Genomic DNA, 23289 nt, shown 5'->3' with positions numbered 1-23289 from the left:
GCCACCAAAAATCCCTTAGGATCAAATGCATAGTTTTAAATAGTCCGAAGTGTCCTGCTGGTTTGCAGTCATGGCACAGACGAAGCGCTTTTTCCCTGCCCGGTCCGGGTGGGATATAAACATGATTTCTATAGCAGAGCAGCCCATCTTTAAGCGAAAAGGGGAAATGCAGACCTTGGCGAAGTTGGTCCTGCGCCCAGGCATCTGCTTGCTGACTAGCCCTGATTTCTTGAGCACAGATGGGTCCTGGAGTAGGGGAAGTTGAACCAATGGGAATGGATTTGGTGTTCCCCACCGTGAGCGTGGCAAAGTTCTCAGGTTGTAGCAGTTGGGATTCAAAGGTCTCCTTGCGTCCTGCAGCGTATTCCGGTTTACGTGACAGGGCGTCTGCTTGCTTGGTTTGGGCTGGGGTCACATAATGGATCTGGAAGTTGAAACGTTCAAAGAATAAAGCCCAACGTTGCTGCCTCTGATTTAGTTTGCGGGCAGTTCTTAGATGTTCTAGATTACGATGATCAGTGTGGACTTCAATGGGAAATTTGGCCCCTTCTAGCCAATGTCTCCAAGTTTCAAAGGCTGCCTTTATGGCCAGTAGTTCTTTTTCCCAAATGGTGTAATTCCTCTCTGGTGTGGTTAGTTGACGAGAATAAAAGGCACAGGGGTGGAGATGATCTCCCACCGGTTGTAAGAGTACAGCCCCAATTGCCACATCAGAGGCGTCCGCTTGCACCACAAAAGGGGTTCCAGGATTTGGGTGCTGTAGAATTGGCTGGGAGGTGAATAGTTTCTTTAGTTGCTGGAACCCTTTCTCTGCTTGATCAGTCCAGCGGAAAGGCTGCTTTCCACGGATGCAGCTAGTGATGGGGTCGGACCAACGGGCAAAATCTGGAATGAACTTGCGGTAGTAGTTCGCGAACCCCAAGAAACGCTGCACCTCTTTCTTGTTAGTTGGCGCCCGCCATTCCAATACTGCTGAAACTTTGGCTGGATCCATGGAAAGCCCTAGAGGCGAGATGCGGTAACCAAGGAAATCTACCTCTTGTAGATCAAAAGCGCATTTTTCCAGCTTGGCATAAAGTCCATGATCCCGCAATCGTTGTAACACCATTTTGACGTGGTTCTCATGTTCTGATTGTGATCTGGAAAACACCAAAAAATCGTCCAGGTAGATTATCAAGAACCTGTCTAGATAGTCCTGAAAAATGTCATTGACAAAATGCTGGAACGTTGCGGGGGCTCCGCATAAACCGAAATTCATAACTCGGGACTCAAATAATCCGAATTTGGTCTGGAAGGCGGTCTTCCACTCGTCCCCTTCCCTGATGCGAACTAAGTTGTAAGCCCCCCGAAGATCCAGCTTGGTGTAAACCTTGGCTCCTCGAAGCCGATCTAGTAGATCCGAGATTAAAGGCAGGGGATAGCTGTTCCGCTTGGTGATATTGTTCAATGCTCTGTAGTCCACCACCAAGCGTAGTTCCCCTGACTTCTTCTTCACAAACATCACTGGGGAGGCGGCTGGGGATTGAGAGGGTCTGATGAATCCCTTGCGAAGGTTTGTCTCTAGGAATTCCCTGAGAGCTTCTTGCTCTGGTTCAGTCAGGGAGTAGAGATGCCCTCGCGGGATCGGGGCCCCCTCCACCAGGTCAATGGCACAGTCATAAGGTCTATGTGGGGGTAATTTTTCGGCTTCTTTCTCATTGAATACATCCCAATACTCGGAGTACTTCTTTGGCAAGGTGATGATGGGCTCGGTGTCTGTGGCATGGCATACCTTGGCTACGAGGCAATGGTTTTGGCAGTACGGTGAAGCAAACTGCAGTTCTCTGTTGGACCAGGAGATGTTAGGGTCGTGGAGAGTCAGCCATGGAATTCCCAAAATCACAGGGAAATGGGGAACCTCGGTAACAAAGAAGGAAATCTCTTCCATATGTTCCCTTATCCACATCCTGGTGGGTTCCGACCACTGACTTACGGGGCCCGTCTTGAGGGGACGGCCGTCTATGGCTTGCACCACACGGGCATTCTTGAAATCATGATATTGTAATCCCAGAGAGTCGGCATACTCTCTATCGATGAAATTGTTGGTAGCTCCAGAGTCTATCATGGCGTGGATCATGACGGGTCCCCTTTTTGCTGACCATAATGTGACCACGAGAAGGAACAGGACCCCGGTTGGCGGCTCTTGGATGGATTTTTTGACCGGGTTGGCGAGCCCCTCTACACCCGGTCGTTGGCTTCCCCCGCCGGCTGTGTGCCAGTCGGCTCAGACGCCTTCGTCTCCGTGGAGGACGCCGCCGCAAGACGGGCGGCAGGCTTCCCTTTGGCTGGGCACTCTCTGGCGAAGTGGCCCCCGTTCCCGCAGTACCAGCAGAGGTTTAAGCGTTGACGACGGGCCTTCTCGGCGGCATCTAGTCTGGGACGCACATTGCCCAACTGCATCGGCACCTCCTCGCCTCCTCTGGGGTATGGGGTTGGCGGTGGGGGTCTCCACACCGGACGTGGCTGAACGCTGGCGGGAGCGGGGGGTTTTGCCCCGGCTCTACTGCCCTGGCCTCGAACCCACTGTTTCCTGTTGGCAATCATGACTTCAGCCCGTAAACATTGATCAATGAGTGCCTCGAGGGTCTGGGGAGGATCCACCTTGGAGATTTCTTCCAGCATTTCAATGTTGAGACCCTCCCGGAATTGCCCCCTGAGGGCTACATCGTTCCAGCCGGTGTTGTGGGCCAGCACTCGGAACTCGGCTATATACTGAGACATAGGTCTGTCTCCTTGGAAAAGGCGACGGAGTTTGTGACCGGCTGCCTCCAAATTGTCCTCGATTCCCCAAGTCTCCTTGAGGTGGTCCAAGAAGTGTTGCGCTGATCTTAGGTGTGGAGAGGCTTGGTCGAACAGTGCCGTCGCCCAGCTGGCCGCTGGCCCGTCTAGAAGACTGTAAACCCATGCCACTTTGATGTCTTCTTGGGGAAACTCGGCAGCACGGGCCTCCAGATAAGCTTGACATTGGCGACGGAAGACATGAACCTTAGAAGCTTCTCCAGTAAACTTGGTTGGCAACGCCATGGCCGGAAGACGAACTCCGCGTTCCTTCAAACCCCTTATTTCTCCATCCTGTGCATTGAGCTTATCACGGATTCGGTCCACCTCTTCCTTGTCGATGGTGTAGGTAATCGGCTGGCCGCTCGGCCCAGGTACGGTTCCGGTAGACATTCTGACCGAGGTTAATTGGTGCTTAGGGTGGCGGAGTCAAACTGTCACGACCCAGGCTGCAGAGCACCAATAACCATACACAGAGGCCAGAATCTATCTAATATCTTTATTGTAGGAATATATAAAGTTAATAAAAACAAGTGTAGAAAATAGTCCAGAATTAGACCTTTCAGGAAAGGTCAGAATTAGTCCAAAAAAGCAATGTCCAATAAGAAATATTAAGGTCCAAAGTTGTAATCCAATAACCGAAACACTCACTTTGCCAAGCAAAGTGAGGGGAGATGACAAGGTCCTTTAGTCCATGAAACTTGAGCGAGGCTAGGAAATAACTTGATACTTGAAACAAGGCTTGAACGTGGATCAAGGTAACTAAGAACAAGAACAAGGTCCGTGGAATAACTTGATAAATCCGTGGAACAAGGCAAGGATTGATCCTGGGAAACAAGGCAAAGTCCGTAGATAAACAAAGGCTGGGAAGCAAGGCGAAGGCTGGATAGCAAGGCTAGGCTTGAGCAGGAGCGAGGCTTGAACCGGAGCGCGCTGTCCAGACACAACTCGCTCCGTAGGCTGACGAATTGACTCCGCGAAGTTACTACGCGGGTAAAACACCTAAATAGAGTCTAGCTTCCCGCCGAAGCAGTTCTCTGGGAATCAGAACCGAAAGCTAACTCTAAGACCAGATGTGAGACTCCCCAAAGATTCTCACGAGAAGCAGTCTTAATTGGCCACATTCTTAGCTGCAATCCTCGCACTCCTGCGCGAAGCTGAATCTAAACTTCTCTGTTGTTTACAAAACTCCCGGCGCAAGAATACGGGAGAAGTAGGCTCTGGGCTTGTTTGACATACTTCTGGGAGACAACTTTCTTGCAGGTGCAAGGTTCCCAGATCTGCCTGGGAAAGATCTGGTTGAGAGGAATCCAGTTCAGACTGGGAAGGTAAAAAACCCAAGTTTTCATCTTCATCAGGAATTACAATGTCCTGAGCAGGACTACAAGGCCCATGAGTCATCACACAGGCAAAGTGAGGGGAGATGACAAGGTCCTTTAGTCCATGAAACTTAGGCAAGGCGAGGAAATAACTTGATTCTTGGTACACAAAGCTTGATTCAAGGCAACAAGGAACGTGGAGCAAGGACAGGATCCGTGGTAAATTCGTGGCGAGGTCCAAAAACAAGGCAAGGTCCAAAAACAAGGCAAGGTCCGTGGAGCAAGGCAAGGTCCTGGGAAACAAGGCAGGGCTGGAAACAGGAACAAGAACTCGACCGCGGGAGTAGCGTAGTCCACACACAACCTACTCCCGTAGCTGACGAATTGACTCCGCAAGACTCCTTCGTGGGCAAAACACCTAAGTAGGGTCTCGGTTTCCCGCCAAGAGCAGATTCTCTGGGGAACCAGAAGCGAAAGCCATTCTCTGGGTCCAGATGCATGACTCCCTAAAGCAGGGGTCCCCAAACTTTTAAAGCAGAGGGCCGGTCCACAATCCTTCAGACTGTGGAGGGGCCGAATTATCATTTGGGAAAAAAACGGACAAATTCCTATGTACACTGCACATGTCTTATTTGTAGTGCAAGAACAATACAATATTTAAAAATGAAAACAATTGTAACCAGCATAAACCTATCAGGATTTCAATGGGAAGTGTGAGCCTGCTTCTGGCCAATGAGATAGTCAAGTGAATTAGGATTGTTGTTGTTTTTGTGTGCCTTCAAGTCATTTTAGACTTTGGCCGAGTCCAAGTCTAACATTATTTATTTATTTATTTACTACATTTATTTATTACATTTATATCCTGCCCTTCTCACCCTGAAGGGGACTCAGAGCAGCTGTATGTACATACAATATATTATATTATTAGCATAGCACAATATTAGCATTATATATTACCATATTGAACGATACCACTATACTGTAATATTATATGTAATATACAACATATAATTAATATTATGATATGGTATCATTATTAATATTATATTGTATAACATAATATTATTATCAATATTATATGTACATACAATATATTATATTATTTAAAATGATATAAAATATTATATTATAAAACTGAGGGCGGGTGCCAGGTAAATGACCTTGGAGGGCTGCATCCGGCCCCCAGGCCTTAGTTTGGGGACCCCTGCACTATACTGTAATATTATATGTAATATATAACATATAATTAATATTATTATATGGTATTAGTATTATATTGTATAACATTATAATATTATTATCAATTTTATATGTAAATACAATATATTATTAAAATGATATAAAAATATTATATTATAAAACGGAGGCCGCGGGCCAGGTAAATGGCCTTGGAGGGCCGGATCTGGCCCCCGGGCCTTAGTTTGGGGACCCCTGCCCTAAAGTCTCTCATGGGAAGCAGGCTAATCAACCATTTGTTTGGCCGCAATTCTCAGGCTTCTGCGATTAGCCTGTTGAGCTCCTCTCTGTTGTTGACAATAATCACGGCGAGAAAAAGGGGGAGATTTTGGCTCAGGGCTTGTTTGGCAAACTTCTGGAAGGCAAATCTCCTGCAGGTGCAAGGGTTCCAGTTCTGGCTGAGAAAGTTCCAATTCTGACTGAAACGGAGGAAAACCTAAGTTTTCCTCCTCATCTGTCACAACAGTGTTAGGGACGGGACTACATGGCCCATGAGACATCACACTTATAGCTTATGAGTTACCTAGGGGAGAATTCTCATATGTGAATCTTATATCTTTGCCTAAAAATAAAGCTCATATCATGGGTGAGTGAAAAATGGAAGACAAAATTAGTTGCACCATGGGTATGGAGTACAACCATTATTACTTTCCTTAAATGCCAGTAAATATTATTTTGAACAAGGACAAAATCGTGATTACAATCCCATCAACAAATATATATCTCCAAGACTCTTTCTTTGTTTCTTGGCATGGGAAAATGTCAGAGACAACAACTCCCATTGTGTTTTCCGGCATAATCTTGTCAAATCAGCTTTTGCATTTCTCTGTGTTTTGCACATTCCAACATCACCCAGTCAGGGGTTGGCACAGCCTCAGGAGGTCCCTCCCTCCCCTGGACCACCTCCTCCAGTTTATCGGAAGCCTCGGAGCCTCCCTGCCTAGATGGGAGGAGATCCCCAGCTACATCACCACCGCCTCTTGCAATCAGGGCATGCACCAGCTTGGATCTGCCTCCCGACCAATCAGAGTCCTGGAGGATGCTGGCCGAATTCTTGGCACTTGCCAAGCAGAGAAAAGAAAGGGAGTTTCAACACGGAACAATGTTAGTGAATGGAAACTTACGTGTATAATAATGTCTGCTTATGAGTCTGCTTTTACACTTGTACCATTCAAGCATCCGTGCTGTACAAGTGTCCCTTTTGCGCAAATTGAATAAAGCCTCTGTCATTTGCCTTCAACCTAGGGAGTTTATCAGTTTCTGATTCCTAGTTTGTGCTATCTGCGGTTAGCGAAGCTTACCAGGCATCCCTTGGCTATCTGTGGGACTTAGAAAAATTACCATTTTTTTTTTACATCTAGATGTCTGGCAGTGACTCACCGCTGGGCCCCTCAGGAAGTTGGAAAACTACTTTAAATGACATCATTAACTGAACATGCTCGTTGTTGTGACTCAGCTGGAACCTCAGATTGACTCTGATGAGGATGATGGGATTCAGGTTCAAAATGTCCCTGTTGTAGAAGATGAGGAACAGAGTGTGCAAGTTCATTTTCCCACAGCAAGGAATGATGTTGTTGATACTGAAACTAACCAGGTGCAAATTGACTTAGAAAAGGAGGGCAGTTTTCAGTCTGATAGCAAGCAGACAGACACTAACGAGCAGGCTGACCTTGATGAAACGGGAACCTTAGATCGAGCTGACCGTTTGGAATTCAGAGTTCGAAGGAGTGTGAGAATAGCAAACAAGATGGAGGTCAGAGGCCAAATAAATGCTTTCATGTTTTGCAAAGGGTATTAAAGCAATGTGTTTGGAGACAAACCTTTGTCAAAGCAACTTTTCGTTCAACCAAGAAGCAAGCTCTCATTTTCCTGGATTATCTTGCAGCTCATGTGTTCATGTTCTTGGGACTTTGTCATGCTCTAATGGGACTCTGTTTATTTCTGGTGATTTCTTGAATTATACTCTTTTGTAACGATCTTTTGGAACTTTACTTTTGTTTTTAAAGAACTTTTTATCTTCTATTTTCTAATAAACTAAAAAGACTCCAGCATGTGTGCAGGTGTATACAGCAAGGTGAAGCTATTCTGAGGTGCAGCACTCGTATTGTCTTCTCCTGATGGCCCCACTTCCGGAGGAAAGCCGGAAGAAACTCCTCAGGTATACACATAGACACTCATCATATTATTTTTTGTTTAATTTCCCTTTGAATGTGTAGTCTTCCTGCTTGCCCCCCCTCCTGCCCCCACGGTTAGTTACTGGAAATAAAGCAAAGGTAAGGAGGGGGAATACTACTCTTTCGAGATTGCGTGATTCTTTAAAATGTAAAATAAAATAAAATTCATATTTGACTTTGGAATTCATGTTGAGTCTGTCTTTTGGGGGGCATGTTCAATTTTTCGATAACACGATCTGCAGTTTAGGAAGAAGCATTTATAATTCTCAGCTGGAGCGCTCTAATGCCTCGCTATACTACAAATCCCTGGATTACATAGGATAAAACAAGGTTTGTTAAACTGGAATTATAACACTATACTCGTGTAAAAGGAATGAGCCCCTGGATGCTGAACAAAAGATGTGGGAATTGCTTTAAGAGGTGTTATATTACATGAACTACTGTTTGCATTTGAGTTTTGAGAATTTGGCCCTGGGGGACACCCGGTAGGAGTGGGAGGAAGATTAGAGGAAGGGGAAAGAACAGGAAAAAAAGAGAAGGTTTTGAATGTGTCAGGAGACAATCCATGAAGTGTTTTCTGAAAAATACTAAATGTTCTTACAAAGAAAAGAGCACACACAAAAAGAGAGAGCAGAGATGCCAAGAGGAATACTTCATTTAAAAAGACGAGGAAGAGGAACACATATTTCCCTTTGTAAAATTTTGTCAGTGTTGCAGAAATGTTGAGTTCCTCTGAAATCTGAAATGATTCCACATTTTTCTATTCGCAAGTTATTTGTTAACATTTTATTTTTAAAAAATCATGTGTACACAAAGGTTTAATCGATGTAACAGTGAGAATAATATTTAACCCTGAACTTGGAAAGGTTTTTTTCAAAATGTAATTCACTCCCATGTTACAGTGCTTGAAAATATACCATTGTTCATTCTAATATGGGAAGGATAACTTGTTGTGCCACACATTTGTTTTCCATTATTTTATTTATTTATTTTGTGTCAAACTGATAAAATAGAGGGAGCACAAGTGACTAAATAATTTTCGACCAAAAACAGGCAACAGCAACCGCATTGTCTCTAGCTTTAAACAATTCTTCCTCTGTACAAGAGGCAGGGCATTGTGGGGAGCATACAGATGCAGAATTGTTTGTTCTCCTCCACAGTTGTACAAGGTGGAGGATTCTTCTAGGTAGTGCCATTTTGCCTGGTTGTTATTTGATGCTTTTCCTTGATTTGAGTCTAGTGGGAGGAGGCTGATAGCCATGCAGTGGATGGCTTTCACAGTGTCCAACCTTATTTCTCCCCCAGTTAACAGCAACTTCCTGTTGCACATCAGGGGGAGCAATGCTAGACAGCTTATAGAGTTTATCAACAGGTGTAGGTCTGAGACATCCTGTGAGTATTCTGCATGTTTCATTCAGTGCTATTTTCACCTGCTTTGCATGGACAGACTTGTGCCAAACAGGGCAGACATACTCAGCAGTTGAGTAAGACAAGACCAGGGCTGATGTTCTTATTAATGGTGGGTCTGCAACCCATGTGCTGCCAGTAAGTTTCTACAGGATGTTGTTGCACACAGCTACTTTGTGCTTTGTGTTGATACAGTGGTTCCTAAATGTTAGTGTTCAATCTAAGGTGACACTGAGATATTTAGGATGTAAACCATGTTTGAATTATTGGCCTTCCCAGGTAACTTTCAATTTCCTGTTGGCTTCACGATTGCGTAGGTGTAAAGCACACATTTGTGTCTTGGCAGGGTTAGGCTTCAGATGGTTATCTTTGTAGTAGCTGGAGAGATCTTTCAAGGCATTAGTAAGTTGGTTTTCAACTGTTTCAAAGTATTTTGCATGTGTTACAGAGGAAACATGTTTAGGACTGATAAGATAATGCCATACACAGAATGTCAAATTGCCTTTAAACCCCTTTAGAAGAAGTTGTTGAAAGGAATTATGAACTATCATTCATTTCATCACTAGAGTGGTCTAATTCACTACATTATTTCTGAAATGTGACTTCATTGCACTGTCATTTATTGAAAGAATCTAGTTACAGATAATTGTGTTCTTTGTAATTAATAATGCCCAGGCACTGTGCTTGATTTTACTAGTTGCTGGATTAGTTTTCCTTCCTGTATACGGTATTCTCTTCTGATTTAGGAGACACTGCTTTGAAGAGCCAATCTATGTAGCAATAATGACACTATAAATTTGCCATTTCAAATGAGATTTCCTCAACAGGGATATGAATAGCTGTTGGCACATGAGGAAGATGACGCTTTGAAATTTCCAATGATCATGCCATCAAATGACAGTTGCAAATAGCATGGTCATGTCAGGCCACCATTAATGACATTTTGTTTGGAGTTTTTCCATTCCCAGAGCAATGGCCAACCTCGATAAAATAGTGAAAAGCAGAGACATCACACTGGCAACGAAGGTCCGCATAGTGAAAGCAATGGTATTCCCCATAGTAACCTATAGATGCGGGAGCTGGACCATAAGGAAGGCTGAATGAAGGAAGATAGATGCCTTTGAACTTTGGTGCTAGAAGAAAATCCTGAGAGTGCCTTGGACCGCAAGAAGATTCAACCAGTCCATAGTCCAGGAAATAATGCCCGGTGCTCACTGGAGGGAAGGATATTAGAGGCAAAGATGAAGTATTTTGGCCACATCATGAGGAGACAGGAAAGCTTGGAAAAGATCATGATGCTGGGGAAAATGGAAGGAAAAAGGAAGAGAGGCCGACCAAGGGCGAGATGGATGGATGGTATCCTTGAAGTGACTGGCTTGACCTTGAAGGAACTGGGGGAGGCGACGGCTGACAGGGAGCTCTGGCGTGGACTGGTCCATGAGGTCACGAAGAGTCGGAGATGACTGTGTGAATGATGAAGAAGAAAAAGAAGAAGAAGAAGAAGAAGAAGAAGAAGAAGAAGAAGAAGAAGAAGAAGAAGAAGAAGAAGAAGAAGAAGAAGCAGCAGCAGCAGCAGCAGCAGCAGCAGCAGCAGCAGCAGCAGCACTCTTGGATGCCTGGAATGAATTCAGTGCCTTGCTGACTGAGGAACCATGGACTAGTTCTTGAATTGTTTGTTTTTTGTGTGGCTTCATGCCATTTCTGATCCATGGTGTCCCCAAAGAGAACTGATCACAGGGCTTTCTTGGCAAGATTTGTTTAGAGGGGTCTTGCCCGAGGATTTAAACCCTTTTCTCTAGCTCAAACCATTACACCATGCTTGCTCTCTAACATCCTTTAAGAATCCATTACCTGGAATTCCAAAGGTGAAATGCTCCAAAAATGTCCATATGGCTGGCTGAGATAGGAACAACTTTGTACACACACTTTGTTTCATGCAAAAAAAAAAATGAAAACATTGTGTTTATTCTCAGATTATGTTTGCAAGATGTATATGAAAATAAACATCTCCAAGATATCGCATTATATACATATATGCAAACGCAGGTATTTTTAAATCTGGAAAAAATCCCATACTCAAAAAATTTCAGACCTGAAGCATTTTGGACGAGGGATACTCAACCTCTACTGGATACAGTCTGCTATATCACCAAAGAGTTCACCCTTGAGCTTCAGCTGCTACTTGGATAAGATTCCAAGCCTGAGTTCTTTCCATTCACAGCCAAATATATTCTTATGTTCTTTAAGAGGCCCAGCTGCAAGCATAAAGGGCAGGGAAGGAGAAATGAGCAAGAGCCCATCAGAGAGCTAAGGGTACCGAGACTGGAGAACAAAGGTCATGGGCAAAGATTTATTGGGATTTAAGAGCATAGTGATAAGTGTAAAGGCAGAATGGGTCAAGAGTGCATCCAGTTCTTTTTGTAAAACTGCAAAGTCCAAAAGCATTTTACAAGAGTTGCATTTCAAGATTAGTAGAACTACTTGAAAAATCTGCAGTCTTCATTAGTTGACTGATTGAAATTTAAATAATAATAATATCCCACCCTATATGAAAAGATCTAGAGAATCAACTTAGTGCAGTGTTGCAAGCATTGGACAAGGAATTTGAGAGAGCAGGATTCACATCCCCACTCATGGAATTCCAGCAGTTGACCTTGGTCAGTTCACACTCTCTCTGCCTTAGAGAAAGGCAATGAGAAGCTTCTTCTGAATAAGTATTGCCAAGAAAATCTTATGATAGGATTGTAGAGGCAATAGGAAGGCATTGCCCCCATCAATAGGAATTCTGTCACCCCAATGAAATGTTCCCAAATCAGTTAGTAGCACTGTACTAACTCAAAACGTCAGTTGGGCAGTTCAGGCATCTAAAAGAAAACAGGTAGGCAAAATTACCAAGGAAATAAAAAGACAGCAAATATAAGGGTCCTACATGAGAATTTTTATCAGCTCTCACTCTCTGGAATGCTAGAAATTTACAACTAAAAGAAATTATCATAAAAATTATTATGGTGGGGGAAGTCACATTATGTTGGGTGCATCTATACTGTAGAATTAATGCAGTTTTAACTTTAACTTCCATGGTTTAATGCTATAGAATCCTGGGATTTGTAGTTTGGTGATGCATCAGCACTATTGGGCAGAGAAGGCTAAAGATCCTGACAAACTAAAGCTCCTTCATAGCATTGAACCATGGATATTAAAGTGGTTTCAAATTGTATTAATTCTGCACTAAAGATGCTAATTTTGGCTGGATATACACTACCCTATATCCCAGGATCCACTCCCAGATTATCTTTTTATCCCAGATTATCTGGCAGTGTAGGTTCATATAATCCAGTTGAAAGCATGCTTTAGCACAGCAGCTGCAGTAAATCTTGTCAATCAAAAAGTTGACATTTGAAGCATGGGTCAGGGTGAGCTCCTGGCCTCCAGCGCAGTTTCCACCTACTTAGTGGTTCGAAAGCAAAAAACATGAGTAGATAAATAGGTACCGCTTAAAAAGGGGGGAGGTATTTCAAGGCACCCATAAGGAAATGCCAGAAAAATGCCAGTGATTTGATCAAGGAGGAAGTTTACGAACAAAGCTCTTCAGCAGGGAGATGGAGCGACAGCATACACACACACACACACACACACACACACACACACCCTGTGGCCAGAACCAAGCAGAAGCCTCCAAGATGCCGAAGATGGGAAAAGCCTATATATACCTCCATCTATGTACAATTGTCTGTCTTGTCAGTGTTTAAAAACGGCATTGAATGTTCACCGCATATGTATGTTCTGTGATCCGTCCTGAGTCCCTTCCGGGGTGAGAAGGGCAGAATATAAATACTGTAAATAAGTAAATAAATAATCTGGGATCAAATCCTGGGATATAGGGCAGTGTGGAAAGGGCCTTTATACCTACAGTCCTGCCATAAGCCAGAGCTCCTGTGACAGTACATAACAGCATCAAAAAACATTGGAAAATTCTAAGCCATTTAAAACCATAAAGCATTTAAAGGTTCTTTAAAGTAGGTTATACAACCACTTTATGGACAGATTGAACAAGTGAAAGTGCAGTAGTAAGCAAGACGTCAGTCCATTTGGGAAAAGGCATATTGCTAAAAGTATTTTTTCCCAAGAGCCCATTTCATCTCCAAGTTGGATCCTCCACTGAATTGTTTTCGTCCTCCTCATTCTTCTGCATGTTTAGATCAGGTCAGTTTCATAGCAAGGGCAGGAGGAGCAATGGAGAGGAACTGGTACAAGCTGAGTTACAGCAAATGATTCATAATCCTAAAAGGAAAATGTGAATTATGTCCAACTGCATCACAGTAAAAAGGAGAAATCTGGGTATGGCTGCAAAGCAGTCTTGTATTCAGAAAGCATCTGTTCACTTACAGATTACTCGGAAAAATACTGTATGTGCAGGCTGTGGCTTGTGTCACTGAACAACGCTTGCTTAGTTTCCCATTTGCAGCACAGTTTGCCAGTGTGTTTGCAGCATTTGTTCACATCTGCTTGTATTACACAGTCTGTTAGAACACAAAGTACTGTAATAAGCCCATCTTTGTAGGAATAATAAAAAGGATGCATCTTATCAACTAGCTTGTAGATATTAATAATGAAGGATGTCGCCAGTGCATCGGTATGAAAGCGCGGACATAGCTGCTCACTGCAGCAAAATACATTCTTAGGTGAGGAAATTACATGCTGAACTAGCCAGAGTTATTTGACAGAGCTTTAACACATTTTTGATAAAGGTACCAAAATATCCAGAGAAGCATATTTTTGGCTAAACATGATAAAGAGACTTTCTAGCAGTATAAACTGTTTGGCAGCAGGACAGAAAACCCTGGGAGGTGTTTCGGCTTCTCTTCACAAAACAACAACACCTGCAGAATTCTTGCAGATATGGCAAATGCTGAAATGGCATTCTCTGCTACCATCCCCAAAGACACATCATTCCTGTGTGTGTGTGTACATGCCCTCAAGTCACTTGTCAATTTATTGTGATCCCATGAACTTCATAGGGTTTTCTTAAGCAAGGAACACTCAGAGGTTGTTTTACCAGGTCCTTCCTCAGAAATACAGCCTATAGCACCTTGTATTCCTTGGCAGTCTCCCATCCATGTACTAACCATAGTTGACACACCTTAGCTTGCAAGGTAAGATGGAGTTTTGTGCCTTCAGGCCTTTAGGTATTATTGTGAAAATAACCACTATTTTTTTCTTCTATAGTAAATGCTGAATGATACTGAAAGAATTGTGGGTCTGGAGGCCTGAAGTGTCTAGCTTTCCAGAAGGCCAAATCTGACACAGACATTGGAAGGCAAATGCAGAGGTTTATTGGCCAGAGAAGATGTCAGCAGAGAAAGCACTCCAAAGTACTGACATACTGCAGTTGCAAATATGGAGCATTTTTATTTTATTAGACATCTATTCAAGAAACCTGTGCCAACTTCTGATTGGTTGAAAAACTGCTCAGCTAGGATCCGCGCTCTGAGTGGCTCAGGACTCTGTTGGATATCTTTGTGGGTTGGCTCTTTGTGATGGCAGGAAATTCAATAAACTGTCATTGGATCATTTGAAGTATCAGTCTGTTTGATGGTTCGCTTTGGAGAGGGGCGCGATCTGAAAGGAATGGGGTGTGGCAATATGCAATGAATCCTTGATGGGTCTAATGGGCTAGCTCTGGGTTAGTCCAATTTACACAATGGATACTTGGGGATAATGACTCTCTCAATAGGTAAAACAGTCCCGGCACTTGGGTGCCCGATCTTTCCCACAGATAGCTCCGATCTTATCCGGGGAAGCAGTAAACAGACCCAGGGAGTTCTGATGTACTTTCATTGATCGTTTTCCCACAGTTCATTGTGAGAGAATCATAGAAATTAAAAGGGAAGAGCCCTATGTTTTCCTGGCTCATCTTTAAGCAGGTGGCAAGGATGCATTCTTCCTTTTGGTGGACTCATCTTTGGGCAAGAGGAAAGCACTGTGTGAAAATCCTGCATCACCAGCTTGTTGCCATTTGCAAGGCTTAATAGAGTTCATGCTGCAATTGCTAAAAACTCTCCAGGCAGTTTATGTATTTATTTAGTTGGCTCCCCCTTCCTTCCCCATACATTGCAGCACTATTTCTCACCTTCCAAACAGTTTTATATCTACCTTTTGGCTAGAAACAAATGTTACATTACAAGTAATGCCTATAACTCAGGCATGGGCAAACTTTGTCCTCCAGGTATTTTGGACTTCAACTCCCACAATTCCTAACAGCCTATCGGCTGTTAGGAATTGTGGGAGTTGAAGTCCAAAATACCTGGAGGGACAAAGATTGCCCATGCCTGCTATAACTTAATAACATCACCAGGCACCATCCCTAAGGCTCCATCTACACTGTTTCTGAATCCAGATTATCTGCTTTGAAGTGGATTATATGAATCTACACTGCCATATAATCCAGTTCAATGCAGATAATTTGGATTCAGAAACTGGATGATATGGCAGTGTTGATCCAGCATAAGTTGTAGGTTTTTGCTTCTAAACCGGCAACAGTAGTCTCAAAATCACATAGACATATGTTCTTTCTCTGCTAACACTTTCACTCAGCAGAGCAGAGCAATATTGAAGCTGGCTCTTTGAGCTTCAGTGGATTTGTTTGTATATACGTAGCTACCAAAAATAAATCTCTTTTTTTCCTAGAATTGTATTTGTTCCCGTGAATTAAGTCTGCCACCTGGTGGAATGAAAACTACCGTACTCTGTCATGGCTGTTTTCACTACTGATCTCTAAATGCTAGGAAGCAATTTTTAGAAGTGGTTCTTAGAAGAGTCATTGGCCCTTTCCACACAGCTGAATAAAACCCCACATGTTCTGCTTTGAACTGGGATATATGGCAGTGTGGACTCATATAACCCAGTTCAAAGCAGATATTGTAGGATTTTCTGCCTTGATATTCTGGGTTATATGGCTGTGTGGAAGGCCCCATAGATAGCAGTTATTTTTCATTTTATTTGGAATAGTTTTATGGACAGCATTAAGGATGGTGCTGTTACAAAGCAGCAAAAAAAACAAAAAATTGCAATAAAACCGTGACTTCAGTTTTTAAAAATATTGCAGCCATACATTAAGAACAAAACATCCAAAGACGGGTACTCTTCACAGATTTCTTGCAGAGCTGCAAAAATGGGTGCTGAAAAATTCTGTTTACAAGCAAAGCCTCTCATGCCTGCCATTCCAAGTACTAAGTGAAAATGGCATGTTGATATCCTCAAAGTATATGTTGTTGTGTGCCTTCAAGTCATTTCCAACTTATGATGATCCTATTATGGATTTTCTTGCCTAGATTTGTTAGAGAAGGCTTGACTTTGCCTTCTTCTGGGACTGAGAGAGTGTGTCTTGCCAAATCACATTCTCTCAGCCCCCAAGGGTTTCCATGGTCATGCGGGATTCGAACCCTGATCTCAGAGTCATAGTCCGGCATTCAAACTGACTCAACTAAAAGTATGGGTAGACAAATACACATAAAGACTGTTTAAGTAAATGAGGCCTCGGTATTTAAGACTTTAAAGGTATTTAAGGCTTAAAATGTATTTATGGCTTTAAAGCTGCATTTTAAATGAGAAACACACTGATAACTATTGCAGTTGGCATAGAATCAGTGTCATATGAGCTGACCATATAACCTTCATCAGTACTTCATACCAGCTCAAATTTCTAAACCATCATGAATGGAAATCCACCACAAAGATGCTATAGAATCATGTGAGGTGTATGTAGTTTTACGTCTTTAGCCTTATATGCTAAAGAATGCCAGTACCTTACCAAACTGCAAATCCCAGGATTCCATAGCATTGAGCCATGGCAGTTCGAGTGGAGTAAGACGGCATTGATTCTACAGTGTAGATGCACCCCATATCTTTGAAATTCAGGCCCCTGGCTCCCTTCTGTGATTGAATCGATCCATGCACAATGTGCTTTTCCTCTTTTCTTGGTGCTTTCCACTTTACTGACCATTATTGCTTTTTCCAATGAGTCATGCCTCCTCATGATGCGTTCAAAGTACAATGTTTCCATATTGCATGGAAATATTTGCAAGCAAGTGCTGATCAAAAATCTAGTATCCTGCTCACTAATCTTTCCTGAAAATTCATGAGGATTTTTCAGGCCAAAAGTGTATGGACAGAGTCTTTTGCGTAATAGGATTCTTGTAGCGTCTGAAGTTATTTGTATCAATGTGAGTCATCGGCTTTGCTTGCACAAAAGACATAACACAAATGATTATATGACAGTTTGATTTCATTGAACTGCATTATGTGAGCCTACACTGACCATAAAATGTAGTTTTTGGGAGTTGACATTCAAACCGTCAGAAGTAGGGGAAAGCAAAATTCAGATCACACAGGAAGCTGGAATCATCTGCTGAATCAAAACATTTAATATAACATTTTTATCCCATTACTTTCTTCGAACATAATGAGCCAAAGTTACATATGGAATTACAATGATCATAGAAGTAATGTAGCTCCCTTTAGCTTTGATCTCCAACAACCTAAACTTCTACAAGCTATCAAAAATATATGTCAGGGTGCTTCAACACTGTAAAATTAATGCAAATTGACACCACTTGAAATGCTGCGGCTCAGTGCTATAGAATTTGGGAGTTGTAGTTAGGTAAGATGGCAGTGATCTTCTACAGCTCCCAAGATTTCATAACATTGAGCCATGGCAATTAAAGTGGATTAATGTAGATTTAACTGCATTAATTCTATAGTGTAGATGCATCCTTAATCTGATTTAAAAGGCTATAATCACAATTTAAGTCTGCATGAAATGGATGCCCCAGTAAACAAATGGAGAATGCCAACCAGTCCTTTGTTGCTTATTTTATATCTTTCAACATTGGACACTGCTTTCAGGTACGATGCAAGATGCTGAATCCTATTGCTAACACGGAAATAGGTTTAAACTTTACATCTGATTGACTTTGCGTTTGTAATAGGGTGAGGAGAAAGCTTCCTTTTGCCTCAGGCAGAAACATGTGTTGGGCCATTTCTTTCATTTGCTAATAAGTTACGCAATTGTGTATATTATATAAGAGCATACACAGCTGTTCACAACTTTGCTTTCCGTTGGATGATGAAATTAGAGAGCCTGGCATTAAGACTGCATAGTTCTCTGTTTATATTTGATAATTCAGCTGTAAAGAATTTTTCTTCAGCTCTATGTTTGACTCCCTTATTTATATCTGCTTATTATCATCCAGGAAGCAAGCCCTTTTTAGTAAAATTTCATTGTTTTATTTGATGTACTTAGGTCTATCTTTTAATCATGAGGGGCAATCAGTAAAGGTGGGTAACAAATAATAATAATAATAATAATAATAATAATAATAATAATAATAATAATAATTAACAAAATTGCAGGTGATTTATAGGGCTTCTTGGTGACTATCCCTAGACTTCTTAGGCAGAGGAACGCATTAAAGAAACAGTTCATATTAGTTTTTAAAACTAAAAACAATAAAAGTAATAATAATTGAATTTGTTATCCACCTCTCCTTGCAGCTCAAGGTGAGGTACAACATAGCTAAAATCCACAAATAAAATACAACACTATTAAAATGCATATATTGTCGGAAAATGCAAGTACAGCAATTTACTTCAAAATGTACAATCATAAAGATACAGCAAAATGCAAGATGTCTTATACAATTCTGAAAGCCATTCAAACCTCTTGCTCTCTCCCCTGATTGGCTGGAAAGGAGGCTGGGTAGAATCTCTACTTGGATTATCTGAGAGATCCATTGACATCACCGCCTCCTGGCGGGAATTCCCTTAGCAGGGATAATGGCAACTGCGGATTGGTCAGAGAAGAGGACCAATCAGCTGCAGAGATGCCCCCTAGGAGAGTGCAGTCTGGGGAAAACAATGACACAGATATGCTCATGAGCTTTTGATTAGCTCAAATGTCCAGTTCTGTGCCAAACAAAGGAATAGAGTTCAAGAGACAAAAATGCAAGACTCAAGGGGCAAAAGTGTTGTAATTCTGCCAATGATTGTATCTGATGTCACTGGGGATGATGGCCTTGTTGGGTGTGTGGATGATAGCCTTGCTGGGCCTGAGATTTTAAGTCCTGAAAACGAGTGTCATGTTTCTCCTGTAGCTTTTCGAGACCACAATCCTGAAGGGGGCCCAGAGCAGCCTTTCTTTGGGGAAAGCGAGTTCTGAAGATGAATTGCCAGGTGGAGAGGTTAATGAGCCAAGAGATAGGAGGCACAACTTCGGACGAGTTCTCAAGCATGCCGAAGGTCATTGCACTTGTTAGTAAAGAGACCCTTATCTAGTTGTAAAGGTAAATAAAATGATTTCTTGATGGTCTATGAGACAGGAAAAGCTTTATATGAGATGGGGAAAAGATTTTAGATCAATCGGAGTTTGAAGAACAACTTGCATCAAGCTTTTGCCAAGAGAATTTCCAGTTTCATATTTCAAGTTAGCCAAGTGCTTGTTTCCCAAGTTTAAAGGATTATTCTGGAGTTTTAGATTTCCAGTGTCTTGATAAGACCGTTCTTCTTGCCCCTATCCTTGATCATCCCTGTACTTTCCCATGAACCCTAGAGTCCTGCACTAGTCACCCCCCGCATACGCTGTACTTGTGCCAGGTTTTTAAAGTAATTGCTGTATTTTATATGTTTTATGCTGTTGTATGTTTATTTTGTTTATATTGTTTAAATTGTTTTAATTCATGTACAGTGTTTTAAACCTATGTTATATGTTGGGTTTGTCCCCATGTAAGTCGCGCCAAGTCCCTTCGGGGAGATTGTGGTGGGATACAAGAATAAAGTTGTTGTTGTTGTTGTTGTTGTTATTTTGTGTATTGGATTTTATGCTGCCTTGTTTATCTGGATATTTTGCATCCTTGGATTTTGTATTCTACCTTTGTATCTTGGAGTTAATGGACTATTTCACATCTTTGGACTAAACTGATTTTACCATTTTTATTGCTTTACCTTTTGTATATTCTTCAATAAACTGCTTGCTGATTATTGGACTGGTGTGGTGGTTAAGTACAGAAGTGTTCCTGTGCTGGGATACTACAAAAAGTGCTGATCTTGGTTATCAAGGGCTTGGCTGTCAATAAAAGAGTTAATGAATGCATATACCCTAAGCTTCTATTTCTGTGAAGGAGCAGCAGACTCTCAGCTTAATATGAAAGATACAAAATTTTTAGGCTTATCTAACAATGAATTCATACACGCAATGAATCTGATGATTACCTGACTTGGGAAATATCCAGAGGGATTTGCCTAACCTTTTCAATTCCCAGGAGATGATTTTAATAGGGTCGCAGAGGGGTGGCTGCCTCTTTGCTACATTTTGATACATGTCTAAGGAGCAGTTTCTATACATTTCTTGTAAGAAATAGATGCAGCACTCAGTTGAAAAAAAAAATCATAAAATTGAATTATAAATTCTTCCTGGGTTGGGGGGGGGGTTACTGTTATCCGACAATAATGTGATTTTAATGCATATTTTAATCTTATGTTTCTGTGTTTTAAATCTATGTTTTAAAAAAAGTGTTATGTTTTTATCTGTTGTATTTTAATCCTGTTGTAACTAGCCTTGGGAAGAAGTAAGAAAATTAATTATTTATTTTATATCAAAAGCATTGCATAAATTAGTATAAAACTGGTAAAAATAGAAGGAGCACAAGCGGCTAAATCTCTTTTGACCAAAAACGGGCAACATTGACCACATTGTCTGTGGCCTCAAACAATTCTTCCTCTGTACATGAGGCAGGACATTGTGGACAAGCATACAGATGTGGGCATCCCCTGGGCAATGTTTCTTGTAAAAGGCTAATCTTTCCAAACCCAAAAGCATTGCTTTTTAAACATTATTAAATTATGCTGTTTAGGTAATGTTATCCTGTTAAAAGTTCATGTCTTAAATTGTTCTGATGTTTTTAATTTTTTTAAAATTTTAATATTGGTATGTTTTTAACTATAAGGCAGTAACTTTTAATTGGGGCCCATCTACTTGTTCATGTTAATGTTGCCTTTGGTGTTTTTAACAGTACTGTAAGCCCTTTGACTTTGTAAGCCACTTGGAGGTGGGCAAGGAATTTATTAGGGTGATGGATTATGACCTGTTAGGATCACAATCTAATGATGATTATGACATGTTAGGATCATAAACTATTCAGTAGCAAGAGTTTCAAGAGTGTTCCTTTAGTTTATTGGGTAATGGATTATCACTAGGCATCTAGATATTTTGTTTCTATTCAATGCTTTCAACAGACAAAGATTCAAGTAGACTTCTTTAAAATAACATGTTTGTTTTACTCATAACTTCATGTATTTAAATATACAGGTACATTTCTTGTCAGGTTAAATTTTAAAATGTTTCCGTTTGTATCTTTAACTTATAATCTTTAATAGTCTCTTCAAAACTACAGTAGAGTCTCACTTATCCAAGCCTCGCTTATCCAAGTTTCTGGATTATCCAAGCCATTTTTGTTGTCAATCTTTTCAATATATTGTGATATTTTGGTGCTAAATTCATAAATAAAGTAATTACAAAATAACATTACTGCGTATTCAACTGCGTTTTCTATCAAATTTGTTGTATAACATGATGTTTTGGTGCTTAATTTGTAAAATCATAACCTAATTTGATATTTAATAGGCTTTTTCTCAATCCCTCATTTTCCAAGATATTCGCTTATCCAAGGTTCTGCTGGCCGGTTTAGCTTGGATAAATGAGACTCTACTGTATATTGCTTCATACAGCTCTCTTTAATAACAGTCTACTTCCAAGGAAACTCAAGCCTCAACTGTCTTCTAACTCCTAACGCTGCTTGTGCACACAAACAGACTCAAGCCTCCACTGACTTCTAACTGCCACCCTTTTAAAAAGGGAACATTCTAAAAGTCACTGCAGCAGTCATAAGGTTTGCATCCCCTCTCACTGCATTAAGTACATAGAGCTAAGAGAACTGCAAAACAAAGAAGACATACACTTCAGGAAATAATCCGACACATTATAAAACAGACAAACATCAAATAGAGGAGTCTTGAGAAGTTTGCTATCTCCAACAGAATTATTATTATACTATTATATTTATTTTTATAAATATTTATAAATATATTATTATATTTTTATTATATTTTAATGTTTATATATTTTATTATAAATATTTTATTAATAAATTATAAGCATTACATTTATTATTATAAATATATTTATTTCTATTTATTTATTTACAGTATTTATATTCCGCCCTTCTCACCCCGAAGGGGACTAAGGGCGGATCACATTATATACATATAGGGCAAACATTCAGTGCCTATATACACATAGAACCGAGACAGAGACAGACACAGAAGCAATTTAACCTTCTCCTGAGGGGATGTTCGATTCTGGCCACAGGGGGAGCAGCTGCTTCATCATCCACTGTGACGGCACTTCCTCATTCCAACGTCGTAAATTAGTTAAATTTGCCTCCCCACTTTATAAGTGTTTGTTATAAATATTTTGTTGATAATTTTTAATTTATATTATATCATATATACATTTTATTAAATATTTTATAAATAAGTAATATTTTGTTATACATAATTCATTTTCTATAATTACTATAAATGTTTTATTACTAAATAATATTTATTATTTTTATTATACATATTTTATTTTTATGTTTATTTTGTTATAAATATTTTATTAATAAATAAAAATAATTATTATATTTATTATATTGATTTTATTATAAATATTTTATCATACATAATTTATTAATAATATTTATTATTATGTTTATTATAATAAACATTTTATTTTTATATATTTTATTTTTACTATAAATATTTTATCTATAAATTATATATATATATATATACACACACACACACATACATACAGTGTATATATAATATATACAAAACAAATTTTATTATTTTAATATTTAAAAATAACTTTATTATTATATTTATTTTGTACCCTGTTTTTTCTCTCCACCAAGGAGAACTAGAGCAGGGATTAAAGGGGAAGTGACGCACATGCGCAGAAGCGATTACTTTGAGGCGCGCGCGGTACGGCCAACGGTTGTTCCGAAGGAGGGAGGGGGGAGGGAGGAAGGAGCAGAGGCTCGCGCTCTTCATTGGGCGGGGCTTCCGGGAAGAAGAGGCGCTAGCCGTGATTGACTTCTCCCTCTTCACACTTTCACCCAATTCCCTCTCCCCACCCCTGAGGGGGCAGGGCAAGGACATTGTGACGCAATGACGCAGAGGCCACGCCCCCTTTGCGTGCTTAGAGGGCGAGCGCGGGCGACGTCGGCGTCGCATTCGCC

General features: G+C 40.9%; 1 long non-coding RNA gene across 1 annotated transcript; it reads left to right on the top strand.

Annotated features, from left to right (window-relative positions):
• Positions 1–5576: 5576 nt before the first annotated feature.
• LOC134298790 (uncharacterized) lies at positions 5577–14524 on the top strand. The gene is made up of 2 exons (XR_010005872.1): positions 5577–7530; positions 14180–14524. It is a non-coding gene; the product is annotated as an uncharacterized LOC134298790 (long non-coding RNA).
• Positions 14525–23289: the final 8765 nt, after the last annotated feature.

Source organism: Anolis carolinensis, chromosome 4, assembly GCF_035594765.1.
Source record: "Anolis carolinensis isolate JA03-04 chromosome 4, rAnoCar3.1.pri, whole genome shotgun sequence".
Taxonomy (NCBI): Eukaryota; Metazoa; Chordata; class Lepidosauria; order Squamata; family Dactyloidae; genus Anolis; species Anolis carolinensis.
The sequence above is the reverse complement of the archived record's forward strand: the minus strand, read 5'-3'. Positions and strand labels throughout refer to the sequence as shown.